The following is a 24,286-nucleotide window of genomic DNA, read 5'->3' on the forward strand; positions in this document are numbered from 1 at the left end:
CTGATGAACTGAAGACAGAATTTAGGCTCTTAATTAGGCTGATTGTCTTAATAAGGCTTGTAAGAATGATATGTTAAATATTTTTTGATAAAATTTTAGGTGTTGATTTAAGGCAATATTACTTTACAATTACTTCACAATTCTTTTTAGTTTGACAGATCATACTGATATCTTCATTTGAGTGCAGTTGAGGGGCTTTTCTCCTTAATGGTTATATAAAGGTTTCTGTTCTTCACAAGTGTTGTATTGCTTCTGTGCTCCACTACTTAATTTCATTCTGCCATTGCTTTTAGGATACTTTCAGATGTGTTACAGTCTGCCAAGCATTGGTGTTCCATGATGTTTTCAGAGCAGCAGAACACAGATTGGAGATGATTGAAAATGTTAATACTGCAAATCTCTATGTTGTTACAGCTCCTTTGAAGCCACTGTATTGTATCATATTTGTAGGTGACTGCAGAGAAGGTAGATAAGATGTTTAAGCTATTGAGGAGTCAGTTTCTGAACAGACTACAATTCGTTACCCAGTATTCACACACTTCTACAGCTCTCTGCTTTTAGCATCTCCCCAATGTCTTTTAGGGAGATGCACTTTGTTAGCTTGATCATTTCTAAATGTCTTATTTTACAAATGTGCCAAAATCAGCCCTCCAAAATCAGAACTCACTGTGTTCTTGTTGAAATCAGCGTGAGTTTCTCCGTTTACTTACTGGAGTCAGGATATCATCCCATTTCATTGTGGCTAGAAAATTCCTAATTTCTTACATTATCACAAGATAGAATTTCAAGCCATCCAGGCTTGGATACTGATTGCTTCTTCCACAAACCAGCATGGTATTTTTTAAACAAACAAACTGCATCCTGTCTTGGAGGGTGTTATGTCTGTAACCCATTCTCATTACTCATGCTATACTAAAGTGTAGCTAATGTCATGATTACGTAGGAAAGTAAAATATAATAGTGAAATAGCATATTCTGTTATTGTGAAAAAAAAATAATCTTGCTTTCATGTTTCTATATTTGTTCATTTTGAAATGCTTCATAGATGTTCTTGGAGTACTCCAGGCTCAGTCAAAACCAAAACTCCAAAATATACATGATTAAAATCTCTACTCTCAGTTTTCTTCCTAGCTTTCTTTCAAGAAATCCATCCAGCAGTTGGTTAGTAACCATCATGGTTGCCTTAGAGTGAAGTTATTTTTAGAGAAATCTGATTAATATCTTGGCTAGACTTTCTTTAAAGAGGTCTTACTGGTAAACTTGAGCAAATTGCCATTGCTAGTGCTAATAGGGGGAATTGGTTTGTCTGTCAGTAGATGTATCAATGTAGCATCTTATATAGCCATTATTCCATGAGCACCTCGGTGCCTGTGTGCAGAGCTGCAGTCTATGCCCATGTCCCTACCACTATGTGGGGAAGGATATTCATATAATAAAATGCAGTGCATTGTTGGTCCAGGACGAAGGCCTCATTTTTGGCAACGAGAGGTTATTTTGTTACTCTGAGCTATTTTATGCCAGGTGACTAGTATTTTCTTATAATCAGGTAATTTGAGACTTATATTCATGGAAATTATCGATATATAAATTATGGATATATAAATTGTGGATACATAAATGAAAAAGTATATATAGATATTTGTGCACTGAAGCCATTCAGTATGAATTGTTTTATGAAAAGCAAGCATGTTACAAGAAAAAATAAGACTCTTCCCATCTCTCTGTTTTTTGTTTGTTTGTTTGTTTTCTTTTATTCTGTCTGTTTAGATGATCTATGGCATTTAGATTATTAAAAAATCCCCAAATATTTGTTATGCTTGTTGCTTACGTATTTGGAAACACAGATTTTTATTATGAGTGATATCATTTTGTGTTTTCATACAAAAAATTAAAAAGCATGATTGGCATGTCAGTGCCTTTACTTTCCTTGTATGGTACAGTATGCAGCTCATGTCCATTTCTGCACTGTATAGCCAAACTGAAGCACGCACAAACAGTATGAGGAAAGGGTAATCAGTCTGACTGCGTGAAAACTCTGAGGAAATACTGATAAGTAAAACAGCTCATAAATTCAGCATAGAGAATTGTTCAAATTCATGGCTCCAAAGATTAAAATTGAGGCTCCTTCTGTCCCACCCATAAATGACTTTTGGCAGTAGAAATGTGCATAGTAAAAATCTGCTCATAATCCCAATTGCCAATCTGTATTTGTCTTCTCTGTCCTGTTATACATACCAGAAGATTCCAGTCCCTGTAGGTCATTGTTCTGAAATGTTGTATTTCTTTAATGAAATCTTTCTTTTCAAGCCTAGTAATATTAGGTCCTAATAGCTGAATACTGCTGTTAAGTCAGGATTAAGTGCATGTGATAAACATTCAGCATAAGGAGAAGATGGGGAGCACAGGGGATAGGCTGTTTAGGACTGCTTTTTCCTGTCTGCAGATAACTTAGGAGTCAAAAAATATTGGGGAAATTCAAGAGTGTCTGTAGCTATTTTTGCTGCATCACAGATCAGCGAAGTCTGGTGTCAACATAGAGTGGGGAGTATAGAACAAAGAGTATTTGAGAAAAATCTGATAATTCTGTCCTGTAATATTTGCAGTTATTGAAAAATGATGCAATATGAATGATAGCTTTCAAACTAGGGATCCATGAAGGACTCTGCTGGAGGTAGAGAACAGACAAAACACATGTGAGGAGTTAGTGTCAGATATTCTCAGCGATTGTATGGAGCCTCCGATCACAATAGAATTCATCTTACCTTATTATAGCCAGTTACAAGGTTGATGTCTCATCTGAGCTAGTTGCCTGAGCTTCTACAGTAGCCAGATGGTAGAGATAAATACTTCTTGAGGGCACGTCCTTTCACTTTTCTGAGATGTTTATGTAAAATGACTCACCCTGTAGAGGTACGTACATCTATTCCTTAATTAAGGGGAGATGAACCATCTAGTATTTTAAACACCTAATTTTCAGATGCCTAATATTAGTTGAGATTAAACTTACTGTAGTATAGAACTTTTATTTGGGAAGACACTCTCATTTCAAGTAGTTATTATTAATGTTATTTTTATTATTACTGATTATATATCTGTGTTCAAAGCTACTTTATTTAAATCTTATGAGACTACTTTGAAAGCTAGTACGGACATAGTCCTGATAAGGGTGATGGATCTCAGCCTGCTTTATTGGGGGGGAGCATCCTTTTTTGATTTTTGAAACAGATTGGTGATACAATTATTGAAAGTCCCTGAGAAGTGCTGAGGAGGAGTGATGGGCATGCAAAGATAATACTAAAATGAGCCATCTACATAGGAAATCGAGATATCTCTGCGAAGGAGACATGTTTCACTTTGATATATTCTTGCAGCTATCTTTCAGCTCAGTGCTACAGATAGTAGAGATACTGAAATGAATCATAGCCCTGGCCTATTGCAATGAATTAGTTTCCTGAATATATGGCAGTTACTCAGTGCACACACACATAGGCCTTACATGTACTCACAAGGAGAAATATTTAACAAGTTGGTGGTCAATCAATATATTTGCACATATATTGAAAATACTCCACTATCTCAGCAGCATCTCACCACAGATTTATACAGCATTCACATTCAGCCCCAACATTAGACTCCCTCCTTCTCCACTTGTTCTCACAATTTTTTCTGAAGAGAAGGGTGACAGTCCAGAGACTACCTATATACGTAAAGATACAAGATTTCTGAAAGCAAGTAACTCTCCCATTATAAAAAAGAGATGTTCAATAAAGTGTTCTCATACTTATGCAGAGTATTTCGTACATCATTTTGGGAAAGTTCTCTTGAGTATTGCAACCTGCCCATGTGTTACTTTTCTTCGTTTTAGGAATTGAATGACGTGGCTGTAACAACTACGTATATAACAACTTATAGGGACGGACAACATTAAGGAATTTTGGTTGCTGCTTAATAACTTGACATAAATGGGAAGGCTTATAGCAAATGAGAGGTCTACATGCAGCCTTAATCAAATTGGATATGTACTCTGCAAAAGGGTGTTGCTTGTTGGCTGTATTCACTGAAACCTCTCTGGTAAATCCTCTCTTGAGCTATGAGCTACTTTGTTTGGCAAACTGTCTTACACTAAAGATGGCTGGAAAGCACTGGAGCTGTCACCTGCCTAACAAATCTGCTTATTTTTACTTTGGGCTTGGTGATTGATGTCTCAGCTAGTAAGGATTTGCAGATTGTTCTGAATATGCCCAGCAGCTATGTGTTGATGGTGTGACAACTTGATTGCTGCCCTTCATATTTCAAATAAGGCAGATGCAGGACCTTATAGTAAAGTCAGAAAGACGCTTCAGACAAATTAGAAGAATATTCTGCAAAATATGGCAAAAGATGGCTAAATGCATACCACCCAAAAATATAAACACTTTGGTGTGTCAGCGTTTCAGGTATATGGGAAATAGGCCTGGTAAAGTAGTGACTGATTTGCACATCTCAGTGTTTAAGGTCCTTACAAGGTACCATGTTTTTCACAGAAATTATTTTCCTTTCAAGTTGGAAAACCAAAAATGTGGGACTGTCACGATTATTAGGTACATCTAAAAATCTAAATCCCAACTTTTTTTTTTTTTAAATATATATATATGTATTTGTGCTAATTTCCTTTAGAGGTTCTGCCTGTTTCTTTCTTCCCATCCTCAGCTTATTTGTTTCCTCTGAAACACCCAGTTTCTAGGTCTGAACATGAGCCTTGGTTCATGCTACCAATGAGATGGACCAGGTGTTTTTCTGATGAACTTCATACAATAGCTCTCACTTCAAACTCATCCACAAACAGCAGAGAGGGGGACACCACAAAAGATGCCCCTAAACCTGAATCCCCCACAGGAGGTCCTTTCCTCTCCATTGCACATTTGAATTACCTGTGATAATTTCATTCCCAAGCTGATACTTACAGTTAGGTGAAATGAATTTGGAGCTTTGTTCCTAAACATAACATTTGTTTCTAGCAGATCATGCAGCTCACCTTTTTTTTAAGGATTATTTATGCTTCCATTCAGTGCCATCAAACTATTGCTGAAGAGTCAAATATGAAATATCTCATGAAAATCATTTAATTTAGGGGTACTTTGTATGCCCAAAGAATTTGTGTCAGTTCTGACAGAATAATCTATATTTTTAATATTAATATTTTTAATATCTTACCTCGCAGTAGGTGAAGGATAATCACCATCTGTATCCAACAAGCTTCCACTTGCAGATTCTTAATCACACAAAACACTATTGATCATCCTAAAGAAAGTGCTTAATACTATGCAAATTTTCTCTCATCTCTCCCATTACATTAAAAGCGAGAATAAAACAGTCCAATAGTGTTTTAACAGTATTTTAACAGTATTTTCAACAGTTCAATACTATTTTAGTGTTCTTTGGAATCAGTGTTAAGCCACAAACTTAATTTAAATTGATACAGGCTGAACTCAGTGCATTCTACAAAATTGTTGATTTGTTGATGTGAAACTAGTGATGTGAAACTTCACTTCTTGTACTGTAACAGCTGTGGTATAGCCAACGTACATCACAGTATATTCTTAAAGGACTCATATTCTTGGATTAAGTATTCTTGTATTGTATCTCTTTTGAGGGGCTTTCTTAATTGTTCTTCCAAACTCACTTAAGGCTAAAGAACCTCTCTCTTTTAGCTTCATTTGAGACTGTCTCAGAAAAAATATATGTATATAAAAATAATTTTAAAAAATTAATATATTGTAGTCAACGGTTTGATTAAACATAAACTTACATGTTCTACCATTCTTATGATTTACCAGCCATTAAGTCCAAGTGCTCAAATGAGGATTGGGGCCCAGTGATACTAGATGCCGTAGAAGTGGGACAACAATATGGATTCCATTCGAAAAAAACTTGTGATGTGAAAACATCCTCAAATAAGTGAGGAGAGAGGGAAGCAGCTCATAGATAAATAGAACTTTTTATCTGTGTTTACATTATTACATAAATGTTTAAATATTGAACTTCTCGTGGCCTTGTTATGCTAACTTACTATGCTGACTTATTTCTAGTCAGATATTACAGTAGAAATTGCTCCTTGAAAGGGGCAATGAGAGCCTTATAGACCTTCACCACCCTGAGGATGGGGGTGAAGAAAGCATGAGTGTTTGGGAGAGGAGTGGATGTGTGAGCAGTGAGGCCCCGCTATTGCTCTACAGACAGTGCAGCAGTGTTAATAGTTGATAGATATGTAAGGGCTGTGCCTGTTTGAAAGAGCTTCAAGTTAAAGGCTAGAAATTTGAAGTCAATTCAGCAAATCAAAGAAAGGATATTCAGAGAAATGGGCAAAAAAATCTTCACAGCTGTCTCTATCTGGCATGCACTAATTGCTATGATTGTTTGATAAAGCAGCACTTTGATGATTAGGGAAATGTTTTCCAAACAAAGTACACATTGAGGCTGATACTGAAAAGCTATCTGGAGCTGCTTCTATGAAAATGGCTGCAACATAAATGCTATAGTCACTGCATTCACTTTCTTGACCAGGAAGCCAGCAATTTTATTTTGTCATTGAAAGAGAGCTTTTCTTCCTAGGAGGGAAGAAGCAAAGAAAGGAGAAAAATAGCACAGACTCTCTTATCCTTTGTATTTTCACAAACAATAATCACATATCCAAATATTCTGTGCTGTGGGTCATTGTGCTTAAAGTTACCATGTTGCTCAAAAACACTTAGCTGACAACCTGTAGGACTCAAACTAATAAAAGAGGTGCTATGGGGACCCTGAGCAGACAGAAGAGGATCACTACTTCAGAGGATAGGGCTGTGTGTCCCAGCGCTAAACAGAAAGGCTCACATGCATAGTCTGGGCCATGAGACTGTGCATAGACACAATCCAGCAACTTTTTTAGTGACTCCATGTGCATGTAAGATTCCACCCTTTCTGTATGACTGCTTACAGACCTTATGATGTTAATCTTGAAAAATGCAGCGTAGACATCTGAAAAGGAAATTAGAGCTTGACTCTTATCTGATTGCGGATCAGAGTAACTCGAGTCATTTAGTGGAGTGTTTTACACTTGTATAACTGACCTAATTAGAGTTAGGATCTAACTAAACAAGGAGACAAACACAGTATCTTTTGCTGATTCTGCTCCTCCATCTTTCTTAAAAAATTCTCATCAAATACTTTCTCTGAAAGACTATGAAGCACTTATCAAAATATACCATGAAAACAAAGAAAAAAATAACTTTTTTTTTTCTTTCTTTTCTACTGGCTGATGTTTGAGATATGAGATGACAAAAACTTGCTACTTTCTTGATATGTTAAGGAGCTGTGCTATAACATGCAGAGTAATGAGAAATGAGCTACATAACAGCACTGGAACTAGTCATTCTGTTCTTTGATGCCTTTTCTGGCTGTTCATTTATCCTTGCACAAAAGACCCAGATTGTGGTGCCATCTCTACCACTCTGGAAAAGCTCGATGGGGCGGTTTCTGAAGCACATCAGCAAACTCTTGGTTTGGCTGGTAGAATGGCTTGGGAATGGCACCAGATGAATCATCCTGCCTCCCTGCCTTCGGGGGCTGAACATTTTCCTTACACAGCACTTTCAGTCCCTGTTAGGCTTCTCCTGACAAGTAGGGCACTGGGAAGCATTGCTGGCATGGGATCCTCCTGGATTTGTATCTTTTGGAAGACCAGGGATGCTGTCAGCTAGAAGAGATTCCTTTTCCTGAGGCTAGAGAAAATTTCTCCATCAGTATAACCTGTATGTGTGGGATCTTTATCATATGAGATGGCTGCCTCCAAATCTTAGCAGTTTGTGTCATTAACAGACCGGTACCTAAGTACTCATTGTCATTGTTCTAAGTACTGCCATAGCAGCATCAGTGACATGTTGTGTTCAAAACAGTAGTCAGAGAATATGATTTCCATGCACATTTTTAAAACACAGTTTCATCTACAGACTAACTTAACTGAGAACAGTTAAACCAGCAGGAGCTTGAGATTTTACAAAGCTCACAAAGTATGCCTGAAGTTTATGAAGCTAGTTAGCACTTTATCCCCATTACTCATTTCTGTTGCGAATTGTCATGGTTTCTCTAACAGTGATATTTTTATAAGATATATTGCTCATCAAAACAGCAGAGGAGTTTATTTTCTTAATATGCCTTTTGATGATCACCTGCTAAGATTTTTTAATGCTGAACCAGAGGTGAGCTCACACCACAGCCTTGCAGCCTTCATTGAGGATCTCCTTCTGCATGGCTGGCTCAAATAAATAAATAAATAAATAATATATATATATATATTATACCATAATCCTATTTACATTAGGAAATCAATTTAAAATGTGGTGTCAGAAATCAGAGTAGTCTGTGTATAAGGAGAAGAAAAAAAGCTTTATTATCCTTTGCCTTCATAAGTAGGCTGTCTTGTCTATACACCACAGTATCCACACTATATATGGAGATGTATATGTATGTATCTGTATAACCATTGTATAACCATATACATATAGGTTATATATATAGTATCCTCAGCTTTTACAGTTCTTTTTTTTTCTCTCTCTTCCTCTCAGCTGCTTTTTTATTAGCTTGCTATTTTTCAGGTTTCCTGAAAATGTCTTTCAAAGGCTTTGTGTATTTTCTTATTTATGTGCTTGTTATAGAGTGATTTTTATTTAGTGAATCTCAAAGATCTTAGACTTTGTTGAGGGAAAGCTCACACTCTAAATTTAGATACACTTCATAAAAGTTAAGAAAGTATCTGGCTTATGGAAAGTAGAATATTTTCCAGAGAAGTAACAAGAGAAAACTCTTATCTGTAAAGTGTACAACACTGACCTACAAGCCTCATTCTTTCTGTTTTATTTGTCTAAATCAATAGCAAATTTCTTAAGCAGTCTGAAACCCAGACAGGACAAGTGAGACAGAAAAGGTGGCTAGGCAAACCTATTTGATTTCTCTTTTCTGTTACCAGGATAAACCTAAAATACCAAGCAAGCATTTTATTTTTGTGTTTTCCAACATTTTTGAGTATTAATTATTTTGCCTACACATGGTAAAAAGTTTTACGTGATGCAGACATGAACAATGCTTATCTAAATAGTCAGAGAACAGCTTTTAAGGACAAGCATGAGATTCTGAATCTAGGAATACAAGTTTTAGTTGTTCAGTCACACAGTTCCTGTGTTTGAATACGGCGGCATTATGCAAGAAGCCAAGAAAACAAAACAACATTAACTGTTTGGCATACTTCTTAGAAATTCAGCTGGGGAGGAAGAAGAGAATTTAACGGTCAGAATATTAGAAGCAGCTGTGGATACCTCAAGCAGGTTTAAAACTTTAAGAGGAGTTCATATGGCTTTAAAAGCAAGCAGGGAGGAGTGCTGGCATTGGCTCATACAATTTTTGAATGGCAAGGAACATAATATTTCAGTAAGTCTTAGTCAAACTGTTTTAATTAGGCTACAAAAGAAAAAAGATCTTATGAACTAAAAACATCTTGCACTGAGTGGGTAAACTTGATCAGTTTAGTCTGAATTATTTGGCTTCAGTCTACATGTCTCATTTGATGTTTGTTGGCCTTTGTACAACTGCAGAAGAGTCATGTAGGAGAGAAGGGTTGGAAAGTACTGTAGACTGTTCTTTTCAGAGACATTTGTCCCTCAAATTTGTGTACTTGAGCCAGAGAGTTCAGGGTAAAGCTTTGAAAAATAGTGCTTCTTGAAGCACAGCCATATTTATCTGGCACAAATTCATATACAGTGGATACAACACTGGCACAATTACAAAAAAGGAACTGATTACAAAAGTGTATGGAGTGGTGGTTTTAATAGGGTCACAGTTTATTAAAATCATAGCAAACAGAAGAGGAAAGCTCTTTAGAAAATATTATCTTATTTATCCTCCCTGCAACCTTTCTCCTATTTATCCAGCAATCTATCACTATCTATTTGTTATAGATCCAAAGAGGAAAAAAGATGAGAGATCTTAAAATGTTTCATCTCTATCAGACTCTTCAACTATGATTTTTTTTTGGGGGGGAGGGGGGAGGAAAGGGAGTGTGGTGGTGAAGGTAAATTCTGGAAGATTAAAAGGAAGAGTCTGGGAAATTTTGTCAGTTGTCCTTCCTCAGAATAGCATACAGCAGACAGCATTCACTGCATACTTAAAATCTGGAGTTACTCTGAAGGTTAACCAGCAGATCCAGCTTTACAGGGCATAATTTAAATTGTTGGTGAACTGAGGCCAAAAGTCAAATATATATACATACATATATATAGGCATGTATCTCTGAGTTAGAAAAGACTGTGGATGTCTGCAAGTGCACAGAGACTGTCTGACTTGAACTCTTCCTACATCAGCCACCTGCTGCATAAGCAATAGGATGAGTAAAATACAGTTGCAGAAGCATCCTGTTCTTTTTACTTTCCAGACAGAAAAGCATTTCAGCCAATTTTTGAAAACTGAGCGGGAAACAGAAAGGAGGCAATAAGAAAAGCCCTCAGAGATTTGAAATGCTTTTCCTCATGGTTGTTTACTGTATCATCTAGACATATTATTTTGTTCTTACAAAACAGAGTAAAACTGCATTCCTCCAAGCCATTAGAAAAAATGGTTACTTGGGCATAGACCAAACATTTATTGCAAATTACGGGTGGACCAGGCTTATGAGATGATCAAAGAAGCAACTAGGTGTGAAATAACGTTAAAATAAATCTTACTGCAAATTATAAAGTAATTCACTCTTAATTCCAAAATACATTTATATGAATTGAAGATTTTTATTTATTTACTTTTATTTATTTTTTTTTAGTCTTCTTTCTGGTATTTTCTCAGTAGAGATTTGGTATTCTTGCAGTTTTTTTTTTTTTTTTTTTAAACTTGGCTTTCTGTAATTCTTAAGGGGCTTCTCCAGATGTTGGATGCTCATTAAAATGAATTCTGTTCCAGTTCAAAAGTCTTTGGAGGAGCACCGAGTAAGGCAACAGTCCATTGATTCCCTCATATTAGACTCAGCGTTGGGTTCATTTCATGTACTTAAGTTCAACAAGTAAAAATGTGCAGCTGTTAGCTCATTTCTCATCAGTGCTTGTGGCCAGAGAAGGCTTTTATGTGCTATTGCAATTATTTACTTTTTTTTTTTTGTGGTAAAGGATGCTCATTGCTTCCTTCAATCATTGTCCTGTGAATCTGATGCACCAATGACAAATTGCTTTTAAATCCGCAATGACAAAATTGACTTTTCTGCCATCGGTGAAAGAGGTTAGAAACAACAACATGACCAAACTTTGCTGAGTCTGCTGAGTAATTTGAGCATGTTTAGGTTGGCTTGTTTTTATGTTTGGGAGAAGGCAAAAAGAGAACAAGAGTCAATTTTTAAATTCATTTTAAGATCAGGGTAATCCCACATAAAGTAAGAACATGTTACAATGGAAGGAAGTAAATTCAAGAACACAGAGGTTATATCCTACTTCCTCTGCTTTTTACACCAGTACACAGTAGTTTAATAGACTGTTCTAAAAAAGTGGATAAGTGGATATGGGGAATGTCTTCCCCCCCCCCCCCCCCCCCCGAAGATAAATAATTACTTTTTTTCAGATTTGATTGCTAACTGCAACTATATTTTTTACCTTAAGTATGTACAGTTAATTGGGTGTGTAATTTTTGGATTAGCAGGTTGGATTGGGACTCCGGTAAACAGCTTTGTTTTTAACCTGGATGCTTTTTCTGCCTATTAAAACAAAGTAATTCCTATTATCTTGGTGAGACCGTGATAGTGTCAAGGGAATTGTCAGTTTTAAAACACTGCATGCTAAGCAAGCTTCTACAGCATAGAGCTAAAACAGGACAGATTTGTAGTTAATACTCAGATATTTTTTACACCAGTTTTAAGTAATTCCCCTGCAAAAACTACAGACTGTTGATTTGCATGTGAATTTTATTTTAATCTTGATGCTTTGTGAACGTCAAAAGAAAAAAAAAATAGTTCATGTTAGAGCTATTTCCATCAGTTGGAAATAGTCATGAAGGAAATGACTATTTTTTATTTTTATTTTTTCCTTAAATGAGTGAATTTAACCAAGGCAGTTCATTTATCTTTGCTCACTAAGACATTCGTTATTGTAGCCGTGGTATTCTGCAGAGTCAGTATATAGTATTTCTTACATCTTCTAATATGCTAAATCGTATTTCATTAGATATTCTTTATTCTTGGCCTACTTCAATTGAAACAAGAACTTTTGGATTTCTTATTGGGAAAGAATACAAATTCTCTTGACATGAAATATACAAGATGCTTCTGGCTGGCTGACTATAGGCAGCATTTGAGGGCACTTTTAAAGGCCTTTTTGGCACAAAGAAAGTTGGAATGTGTACAGAAGGAAAAGAGATTATTGAACTGAAAACAATTACACTTAAACAACTTACAAAGACAGTATGACAAAGCCACCTAAAATAAAGACATGTAGCTTTAAGCTTGAAAATGTGGTTTGAAACGAGCTTTCCTATAGCTTACCCCATTTTCATGGTTTACTGGGGAAATTGTTTGATATCTCAGTGAAATCTGGGATAAATTCTTAAGGCCTGTATGCATTAGACCTGAAAGACTCTAAACATTTATTTGTGTGAATAAATTACCACAATGCTAGTTACCTCAAATCCAAGGGTTCCGATTTGCACTTTATAATTCCATGGAATTCCATGTGCACATCTTTTGTTCTAAAAGAAATGCAAGGACCATTTACCATTGCCTTACTTGACACTCTTACTTTACAATAACTGTTTCTTGTTCCCAACCCTACTTACAAGTATTACTTTGGTTTTACCAGGGCACACATAGAGTGGACTAGAACCACTGTTATTTCATGTAACTGTCACTGATATCAAAGGTATTTTTGCAGTGACTTCAGGGGGTTGGGTGGGGTGGCTGGGTTAAAGCAGAAGTGAATTGGTGCTAAATTCACACCACACCTGACATCACTTTGGGTTGAGTGTTTTATCTGTGAGTACATCTGCAAGCCATGCACATGCTTGTCCAAGGACAGAATCTGTTCCTTTAACTCTTTGCCAGAAGGTAAGGATTTGAAAGTCTCAGTGGCCTCATGGTTGTTATTCATTCTAATCAAACTATCCTAGCACTGAGAGAATTTATTTGTAACGTATATTAGGAGTTGTCTTTTTTTCCTCAGAAAGCTGCACATGTGCACAGCAGCAGTCTTATGGTGGTTGGCAGGTATCCTTGCCTCACTCAAGCATCAAACTTGTTTTTTTTGCCTGAAATTCCAGCACAGGGAAAGATTATACTCATGCTTGCCATCTGGTTGGACAAGTTCTTTTGTTTTCAGACAGCAGGGAAAATCTATATCAAATGGATAAAGAAAGTTTTTGAAGCCTGATTTGACAGTACTGATTGTTGTATGCACTTGTGTTTTAAATCCTTATTTTATTATTAAAAAAACAAACAAACAAACAAAAAAAAAACCGTATATTTCAAAACACATGAAACATCTTAACAGAAAAGACCTGAGCATGAATATACCCTTTATAGATCTATTTAGAAGATATAACTTCCTTGCAGCCTTATTTTCTTGGAAAACTTTCTTTCCTGCTTTGGATGAGGATTTTTTTGTTGTTGTTGATAAATATTTGAATATTATTTTCATACTGTTATGTTCATCTCTGTTTCTTTTGGTAAAAGCAATGTATTTCTGCAGTGCCTAACACTGAAATTTTAGCTCTTCAGGTGTTCTTTTAAGGGCATGATGTTTGGATCTTGGATCAGCACACAACTTTCACTAGCCAAATGTGTATTCTTTATGGCATCTATTATTCTTCCTCTAGTACTATTGAAACTGTTTATGTCATATCTTTTTTAATGTTTCTTTCTCAGATTTTACCTCAGATATTAGCTTTGATTTATCAAAATATATATATATATATGTATATATATATAATTTCCTTTACTGTCAGTGTATGGCATCTACTTCAAGGATATGATTCAATATACTACTCTGCTACAGAAATCTCTACATCTCCATGATTCCCTACTTAGTTTTATGGAGAAAGTGTTGGAACATGTCTTCGCAGGCATCAATTTTGCATGTGGATGTGCATAAGGATGTCAGGAAATGCAGGTTTCTGTGTTGAATTGCACTCTTAGAACATGGTCATTTCTATGAGGCCCTGGTGTACATGGTCAGGGTACTGCAAATTATGTTCTCTTAATAACTCATAACCCTTTCTAAAAGTTTTCTCCTTTTCCTGAGCCAAAGAATAAAACTTTATTCTTAACAGTTTTTGCATCCTTTCCTTTTGAACAGAAGGAAAACTGAAAATTTCACACAGATTGCAGTTGCAGCAAAAGTAGAAGGACCTTTGATCCCTGTAGTACCCTGTAGGACTCTTTGATCCCTGTAGTAGCCTTGGGGTGGAGCAGTAATTTAGATTCTTATTACTTCAGGCCAAATTAAAAGATGGTCTACCTCACCTCACTGCAGATGGGAAGATGGATGACCTTAGAAGGCATCAGTCATTTCAGAGTTCCTGTGTGCTTATGACATGAATCCCTCATCCCTACCACCCACTCACATCTGTTTAAAGATTTGGTATAATTCCATATATCAGCACAACTCCAGAGACTCCTCTGACCTCCCCTTCATGGTGTCTTGTGAGCTAGAAAGAGTTACTTTGGCACCTCCTATACTTGCTCCCCACTCATCAGGAAATACAAGAGGCCTCAATAGAGGTGTTGGCTGCTTTTTCTGGCTTTTGTGTGAAACATGCTGAGAGCCTCTGGGGAAGCTGGTGTTGATCTTTGAGTTGAAGCTGGTTGTTTGGGTCACTAACCCTAATTTAAACTTTCTAAAGGAGAATTCCTGAAAAGCAGTACAAAGCATCGTTATGGATTATAAACAGCATGGTAATGCTGTCTAAAACAAGCAACCTGGTATGCTTTGGGTTGAGTCTGGATGTCTCTTTTTATGTGAAGTATTTACTATTAGTTCAATAAAGTCGTGCTTCCATTTAATACATTTTTATTTTACATCTTTTTCTTACATAAAATGGGACATAACGCTGACCATTGCAGAACTACAGACCCTCAATGTTGTTTTTTACATGCTGTTTAGCCAAACTGTAAGCTGTTTAAAGTGTAGTGTAGATAAAACACAGAAACATAGTTAAAATATTTAATAGGACACAGGGAAGCATGAATATTAATCCTGGATTCCAAGTTCCCTTGTTCCAGTTTTCTTTTTTAACACAAATGATACCGAGTTATGGACAGTTTTCTTGAATGATTATGCTCTTCATTTTCTTAAATGGGCAGGTAAAAAAGATGATGTAATAGACACCAACTGGTTAAGCTAAACCTTCCATTAGTATCTGTCATTATAGTATTTGTTCAGATGTAACAGCTGAGGAATATATGGGTTTGACCATTTTGGTCAACTGACATTTTCTAGTACTGCTTGTCTCATACTGTTGTTACATATGTGGAAAGGATGCTTATAGACTGGCCTCATCTAAACATTACTGATAGTTCTAGTTAGAGGGTTTGATGTGGAAAACCACTCAGGCATTATCATATTTTTTAAAACTGATGGGTCCATCTGATTTTAACCATACTGTGCTGATGCTCAACAAGATTTATCAAGGAGCTTCCCAAAACCCTTTTCAGTCGCACAGGTGTTTTACACCCTACGGCCTCACTGAAGTCACTGTCAGGATCTCTTCTGCACATATGAAAATCACAAAGCCAGGAACAGAAGATTAAAACTTTGGATTAAATTCTACTCTTGACAATACTACCAAAACTTTTAAAAAGATTGAAATGTCTGTGTCTGTTTTAGAAATCTGACATTAAACAAAACAGTTTTATAAACATAATCTAGGGTATTCCTACCCTAGACTATGCATGGCTCAGTATGGTTTTTAACTACCAGAGTATCCTGGTTATATAGCACATCTAGTAGTCAAAGTTATCAAGAAGGGCATCGTATTTTTATTTCTAAAATTCACATGGTGCTGTCCAAAGTAACATTTATTTTAAATGTAAACATTTGCAAAATTGTTTCATGATCAGCCTGCAAAACACGTCTCTCAAAGACAACCTAGAATCAGTATTACTTTGAATATTTGCTGAAGTCATGTGCAATGAATAATGTGCTAGTGCTGTTCCACCTGCATTTTCTGGATAATGATTAGCCTTCAGCCATTCTTTTGCAAACACTTAAACATGACTCTTACTCTTCCCCAACTCCTCGTGCCTGCTGTTTTGTGCTCGCTTGTGTAACCATGAAGATAAACAGATTAGAATTCATAGACTTCTACTAGAATCTTAAATAAATAAATAAATAAAAAGACTTAATCTGGATCTGTTCTCTGATACTGCTCACAGGCTCTTGTAACAGGAGATGAAGAGAAGAGTAAACAGTGGGTGTACAAATTGGATGGGACTTTTAAAACAGTTGTCAGTTTATATCAATTTAAAACATTACTGAGGCTAAGACTCAATAGGTTCAGATTAAAAATGAAAACAACAAAGATAAATGTGAGAGGCTTTTTATGACTGTATTTATGTCACTGATGGATAGAAAGTTCTACGTTTTGAAAGTACTGTGGCTAGACTTTAAATTACTCTAGTATTGAATTTATCTGGAATTTATCTTGAATTTATCTGGAATTATGAGGAGACTGTCTGCTAATCACACAGTCTGAATCCGTATGCCCTTGATAAAATTAAGCATGAGATTTACACAAAATCAAGCCATTGGAAAGGGAAGCCATATGATGCAGGATACTGAGCATTGCAAGTTTGTCACAAAATGATTGCCAAATCTAAAGTGTCAGGAGTTAATTCTATCTGTACTGATTTACCTATCAGCATACCTAAATAGCCAAAGCCACCTTTGTATGGTTTTTCTTGGGATGGCATATATATTTGCATATATATTTTCATATATCTATATGAACACACCACAAATATATTTCCTACATATGTATTAGTTATTGGGCTGAAGATCTTTTAGGGAATTGGACTCATTGATAACTTCCTATCACCTGCAGACCCTCTGTAGTCAGCCCTATTATGGATGACATTTGCCATGCAGATGAGAGTTGCACCAGTTAGCATTGCCTCTATAGCAGAACTACCATCCTTTATTCATATGCACACACGTTCATGGTCATGAAGCACTTAGGGATCATTAATAATGAAACAGCTTAGATCATTAATATGTGTTGTATTTGAAGAATGGTACTTTTGCCCTCTTTCAAACCAATGCAGATAGATTTTTTCTTAGAATATATTTGTATATCTTTTTATGGCCTTTGCAATTGCTATATGAGTATGTCTGATGGATATGAATGTAAAAACAATCTGAAAGAATAGGACAGCATTATAACCTTCATTTGCTGAATCCTTCAGTAATACTGAATCAACTGAGATAGTTACAGAACTTCAGTTCTTACCCTGAACCAGCTACCCACAGAACTGTCATTTCACCAGAGATGCATCCTGTGTGATAATTAATTAATTCCCCTTCCAGCAGCCTCTAAGCTTACTTTAAATGTCTTCTGTGCCTCTAGCCAGTTCCAAATGCACTTTTGCATAAAGACTGATGACAGTACAGACTTTAAGACTGCGTAAGTTTAAAGGAAAATTTGTACAAAGTAGCCAAGAAGAAAGAGGGAGAAAATGAACCTTCCTAAACATTTTTCTTCTCCAGAATACAAATTGCTATATGTGGCTGTGGAGTCCATCCATGAGAAGGAACTTTAAAATTGGGACCTCAAAAGGTAACAGAGTCAGAATGAGCAGAGCTGTTTAACATAGGATTCATAATGTCTCAAATATTAGACACAAATATTAAGAAGCTATTTATAATATGCTAACAGATACATAGATGATTTAAAATGAATGTTTAGGTGTATAATGAAGGAAAGTTGCTTGATAAAGAATTCTATTACTTTCTTTTTTTTTTTTTTTTTTTAAACTAGAGTTGATCCTGTGCTAGCTTTCAGAAATTAAGGTTAAATTTGCCTATGGAGTTGACATATTTAAGTTAGAAATATAATATTCATACAGTTTTGTAGGAAGCCATGTAAAGAAAAGATGAATGTTAGAGCCTTCTTTAAATAAGAAACATAATGATGTTTTAAAGGAAAAACACAATCATATTTAGAAGGAAGTAAATATTTTAGTTGTCTGACAATTTCTCTCTTTTAAATTAATCTCAACCAAACAGAATGAAAATCAGGTATGTGCTTTTGTTTGGGAAATATGAGAGGAATTATTTCTGATCATTAAGAACAGATCAGAAACTTCATTGGCTAATCAAATTTATCTTCCTTTTATTATAACTTTTTCTTTTTTATGAGGGTTATTAAGCAGATTTATGAACTGAATATTTCTTTTGAACTTTTATTGCTAAATCAAGTTGAGATGTTTCCAAAGACAATACCATTATTATTAATATTGAGTTTGTGTGTCATCTGACTAGAGATGACTAGCTCATTTTCTTCAGGTTTCTTGTATTATTGTCTACTTGACTAACTATTGGCTGTCTGAGCTTAACAAAACTTTCTTAACTGTTTTCTTCTCAATAAATCCTTGCATTTTTCAATCTGCTTGATTTTTCATTCACTCAATGCTTCTCTTTCTTCCCTCTTTGCATCCACTGTTGCTTCTGAAGTATTTTCTGTCTACATTCTACACCATCTACAATGTCCCTTTCTTTTCTCCTCTCACACTTCTCACCATTTTCTCCACCTTCATGGTGTACCTGAGTGTGGAAGAAAGATGGAGAGTGTTTATAGACATGAGCCTTGAAGGGAGATAGAGTATTTCTGATTCCATAAGAGCTTTAATATTTGTCCAGTGTGTCAGCCATAAGGGAAGAATTATACAGCCTTGGAAGTCATTTTTAAAAATATAGGAGAGCACAAGAGTACTGTGGGCTGTAGCTTGTTGAGATTTTTCCCAGTTGAGTTTGTTTGGAGGCTCCTGTAGTTGACATGTGCTACCCTCTTGTCCAGCTAAGTGAAGTATTCTATTCCACTCCCTTCAACAGAGACAGAAACTGCATGACAAATGCCTTATATAATAGAATAGTTTTCACTTAAAAAATACAACCCTTATTAGCATAAAAGGGTTTTGAACAACCAAATAGTATTTATACTCTGTAATGTTCATACAAATATAAAGAATATGCACTGTCAAGAGGAAATATCATTAAATTATGTATCAATATAGCTTTTTACATGCATATGCTTGCTTAGACTGTAGTAAAAATAATGAAAGCCCTGTGTGAGGTTTGTGAACAGAATTTAGTTACTTTATTTTATTAGAGGTATGCTTAGAAATCATAGAAAGGAGAGAAGAAAAGTCTGAAAGAGGAACTGAATAAGGCAGAAAGTCAGTCAATTACAGATTATTTTTTTTTTCCAGGAGGTGGAGGAGACACTGTAGAAGGGGAATTAATCCCATTCAGTGGCAACACAAAGAAAAGTATTGGAAAAGAAAGACATCTGCTAGCTAAGGAGAACATAGATTGGCAAGAGATGAAGTGGGACAACTGAAGGAAAGCTTCTTTAACAGCTCAGAGGAACATATTTTAAATACTATTTCGGAATGGAACAGACCGAAGATTTCAATGCATTTTGATCTGAATATGGAAAGATGATGCCAAATTAGGAAAAACTGAACTCTCTGGAGTGGGATTTAATCTTAAGGAATGAATATGTTCTAGATGAACAGTGGAAAAGGGCATATATATATATATATTTATTTATTTTTTCAGAGCTAGGCACATACTTATTAAAGGGAAAACTGAGCAAGATTCCAGATTTAAGCTCAAGACCCATGTTCTCAGTCCCAGGTGTGTAGAAGTTGGATATGACTCAAGGAATTTCTTTGGCTAACAGTGTTGTTAACAGTGGCATGAATGCTAACTGATGGGACAATGAATTTTAATACAATAAGCAAACGTGAGGTGATAAATCTTGACATGAGCGAAGTCATTTACCTATAGCCATAAGGTAAAGGAGTGTATTTACTACCTCTTTGAGATGCTAATCCTTTAAATAGTGGGCTTCATCTTAAGAGAACTATTTTGAAATAAAGTATAGAGGTAGATACAAAAAACAAAGTAGCTAAAGCTGAAAGACACTACATTAGCAGTGAGATCACAAGTTGCATCATCCTCTGGGTTTCTAAGAAGACAACCCAAACAACTTTGACTAATTTCTTTAGCCAGTGAATGGCACGCTTATGTTTTTCCTCAAAGATTTACTTAAGCGAAAAGTTCTATAACTGTGGATGTGAACCTTGAAGTGGTTCCCTTCTGGTTGAATTTAATATGTCCCTGTTTCTTCTTCAGGCTTTCAGGGATTTGCCTCAGTCCCCAGGAGGCCTTAATACTTTGAGCAAGCTGCAATGACATCTCACAACACGCTGGCCACAGTGACTTCAATGTGGAGCTTCATTTTCTTTGTCTTTCAAACTATGACAGAAGGAGGACTTCTATACTATTTGCTTAGTTGATGAATATTGTGCCTGAATGTCATACTTACACAAAGAAACAGCAGATGTGAATTTCAGGTTTTTCTCAGTCTCAATGCACAAATCCCCATTTCCGTGAAAAGTGCCCTAGACGTGCTGCTTTGGAAGGGGATATCCATCAGTCTCTCTGTTGAAGTGCAATAGAGCCAGGAACAGGGAATACTGGAAACATCCTTCTGACAACATCTGGAAAAAAAAATCTATGTTTCTACTCAGTGAGTGAATGAGAATATGTTTTTTTGGCAGGCTCCACCTGTAGGGACAAGTGTAAAGTAAACTGGATTTTATTAGGTTGCTGGATGAGAAAATGTTAAGAAAAAGAAGGGACAAGTCTCCAAGCAGGCTGCATCTTACTGGGCTGAGGAAGGAGAAGGTGGTGGCTGCTGCAACTAACACAACACAAACTGTGCAGCAGGTAACTCCTTCTCACTGTGGGTTACTACACAACGCACAGCTTAAGTGGAGAGGGGTTTGGTAAATAATTAAAAGATAAAGACATTCCCTTTTACATTTTCTCTTCAATATGAAAAGGAGAAATTAGTTTATTTGAACTTAATTTTAAATAATATGATCCCTAAGCTCCTATATATTTTTATTAGATGCTTTTACAGAGGATAAAACACATTCCTGTAGACTGAATATATTTTAAAAGTCCCCAACATAATAAATACATCTATGGAGAAAGAGGTGCCTGAAAGCCAGTTATATGAAATTACAAGATAAGTGCCCTTAAATTTTGCTCCTTGTGAAAGCTGGCTTTGCACAACAAAAATGAAGGAGTAGACGATTTATTATTAACAGTGAAATAGAAAGACCACCAATGAACAACTTGAGAACATTTATAGCAAACATTACTTCTGCAGGATTAGATGACATGATAGTTTTTATAATACTGTGAACTTTGTAAGAAAGAATAGAAAGGGACAGCCGCCTTCTTGAGAACAGAAATTTACACAACCAATTCCTAGGTTTTCTCTTTTGTTTTTCAATAGGGCAAAATGGATTTAATATTAGAAATATGTTTCTTTCTGGATCCAATTTCATCTAGGCCACACTCTTTAAATATGAATCTATAATCCAACTGACCACTCTTGCAAAGTTCCCTCTAATATATCTGTAAAGCAAAATATGTGTGCAAGCACAGACTGCATGAGTTTAACTAAATTGGCTTGGAGCACACATATTTTAGCTAAGCGAGTGTAGGATTTTATGCAGACAATGTCTATATCACCTACCTATGAGTTCTGTTTTAGTTAGGAAATATCTGAATGGAATGTCTGTGAGGGAGGAGAAAATTGAGTTATAATCGGTTATTAGAACTTTTAATGCAAGCCACATTACAGGGGGAATAATTATCATTCTTCAGCTGGTTACTGTGAAGGCTACTAAAACACTACTGAGGCTTCTGGAAACAAACAACAACAAAACAAAACGAAAAAATCATTTGCTGGGAAATATATTTACACTTTAATAGGGGGAAAAAAAGAGAAATATCCATAGACAAAAAGAGAAAATAATCTTTGAGAGTTTAATACTTTAATTTAAAGCATTTCAAGAAAAAGAACCAAAATCTGCTCTTAAATATACATGACTTTCTATAAGTCAAAAGAGGGTAGCACAAGCATATCGTTAATCGTTTATCGATATCGTTTAACGTTTATCGTTTATTGATAAAATTCGGTTCATGGACATCAGGAAAAAAAGAGACTTGAGAAATTTCAAACTCCATATAGCATCATCATCATTATTGTAATAACACATGTAGTTGAATTTTAGAAAGTGTTTGCAAATGTGATGACAAATGATAAATAAATCAGAACAAGTGATGGAAAATGCAACTGAAGATTATTGCTGTTCAATAACAGGCACAGTGCAAGGTCATCTGCAAATTTATATATATATAGAGAGAGAACTCAAGTTTCACAATAAAATCTTAAAGTTTCTAGCATTAAAAACACTAAAGTGTGAACTTGGGTATGAAGAAAGTCATTGTATAATCATAAGGGCAGTGAATTCCTTTAAATATCATATCTTTCTAACTCATATTGCACCTATATAATTTCTGATTGAGAAGACATTGCTGTATGTGTCTGGTTGTGCTTATGACTCCTGAAATGACTAAGTGTCCATATTGATAATTACCAAGCTGTAGTAAACTGGCTTAAGAGCTGTTGGCAACACCGTTCTACTTCCTTCCACCACCTGCAAATGCAGAACACAAGAGAGAACTAAAATGAAATAAATAGCAGCTGTTCTTTTCCCTGCTTGATAAGTTGGTCTTATACCAGAAATCTCCATGAGAGTTCAAAGTATTGGAGACAGGAAGATAGGAAGGCGTCATGAGCTGTGTTAAGTTGAAATAGTTCATACAAGGGGTCATGTGAACAGAAGGGCTGTTGATGACTAAAATCTTGCAATCTGTTTTTGTGGCCCTAAGGGAAAATTACAGTAGTTCATCTTCCTCGAATAAGGCTGGATACTTTATAGTGATGTTTGGTAACTAAATAGACTGTGTAGCTCTTTTTAACTTCTAGATAACAACAACAACAACAATAAATCATTTAGATGATAAAGAATTATATTCTAAATTCTTATGAAAAACATTACTGTCTTGCTTTAAAAACACAGATGCGTCTGGTTAAATGAACTTCCCATAGAAAGGCAAAGATGGGCTCTTCCATGAAGCTAAGGTGAAGATTTATAATCATTTGGCTTTCCCGATGTAATGCAAATATTAGTCCTGCTCTTCAATAAATCCTGGATTCCTTTTTAATGCAAATGTACATGGAAATTCTCTGCATATGCAAATTTAGAATTTCAGATTTGTCAAGCAATATTAAAAAATATGTCATTCTGAAAATACCAGAAATTAATATTTTTATTTTTAATTTCGATTTAAAATACTTGATGCAATTATATAATGTCTTCCATCATCTGTGTTTTACACTACTCAGATTACGCACCTTATAAAACAAAAACAAGATCTGAATTATGAATATTATATTGTCTTCCAGAGAAAATATGGTAATTGATCTTGAGGGTTAGAACCTCTATATTGGATTAATTTCTTACTGAGAAAAGATTGCACTGGAGAGAGAGCTTCTCCAAAAGCTGTTTTGCTTGTCTGTCCATCTCAGTCCCCAGTGAGTCTCAAGATTAATCCTGATCTCATCTGCATTCACTAAAATTCTGAATATGTTTATATTAGAGGTTAGGCATATGGAGCTGGCAAAACCTATCATTTCTTTTATTTATTCTCATACAGTTCTCTCTATATATATCTCTATTTTGCTATAATCCCATTCATCCTATTTCCTGAGATTTAAGTCATGCTTCTTCCTTCATATTTTAAATCAAAGTTAATAGTTACTGGTAAGAGGGAGAAGGGGGCATGTTTCTGTTGATGATTCAGAACTCAAAAAAATTGGATGTACCAGTGGCTAATCCTCCATGATTCATACTATTCTTTCATGATTTCAAGTGTGCTTGATATACTTGAAAGGAAGATCAGAGGTTTGGAAGGGAAAAGAGTTTGAATATACATTTCGAATATACTAGAATACAGATACCAAATAATAACCACACCATCCTTAACTGCAGTCTTCATTTTACAGAGCTCTCTAGTTGCTAGTAACCACAAATTTTAAAATGCATTTGATCTTTGGATGCACAATGGAATGCCCCCAACTTGGATCGTGTCTGACACTTCATTTTTGC

The 24,286-nt window shown here is 35.6% G+C and overlaps 1 protein-coding gene across 26 annotated transcripts in view; it reads left to right on the plus strand.

The window, feature by feature from the left end:
• The window catches only part of NAV3 (neuron navigator 3), a 494,795-nt gene that overhangs the window by 235,248 nt on the left and 235,261 nt on the right, over window positions 1–24,286 (plus strand). Inside the window, exon 2 of one of the 26 annotated variants that reach the window (XM_035544029.2) lies at window positions 17,736–17,805. The exons of the other annotated variants lie outside the window; for them this stretch is intronic. The gene's annotated coding sequence lies outside the window, so the exon portion shown is untranslated. The remainder of the gene's footprint in view (window positions 1–17,735; window positions 17,806–24,286) is intronic. 26 annotated transcript variants of the gene reach the window in all.

The sequence above is a fragment of the Cygnus atratus genome, chromosome 1, assembly GCF_013377495.2.
Source record: "Cygnus atratus isolate AKBS03 ecotype Queensland, Australia chromosome 1, CAtr_DNAZoo_HiC_assembly, whole genome shotgun sequence".
In the NCBI taxonomy this organism is placed as follows: domain Eukaryota; kingdom Metazoa; phylum Chordata; class Aves; order Anseriformes; family Anatidae; genus Cygnus; species Cygnus atratus.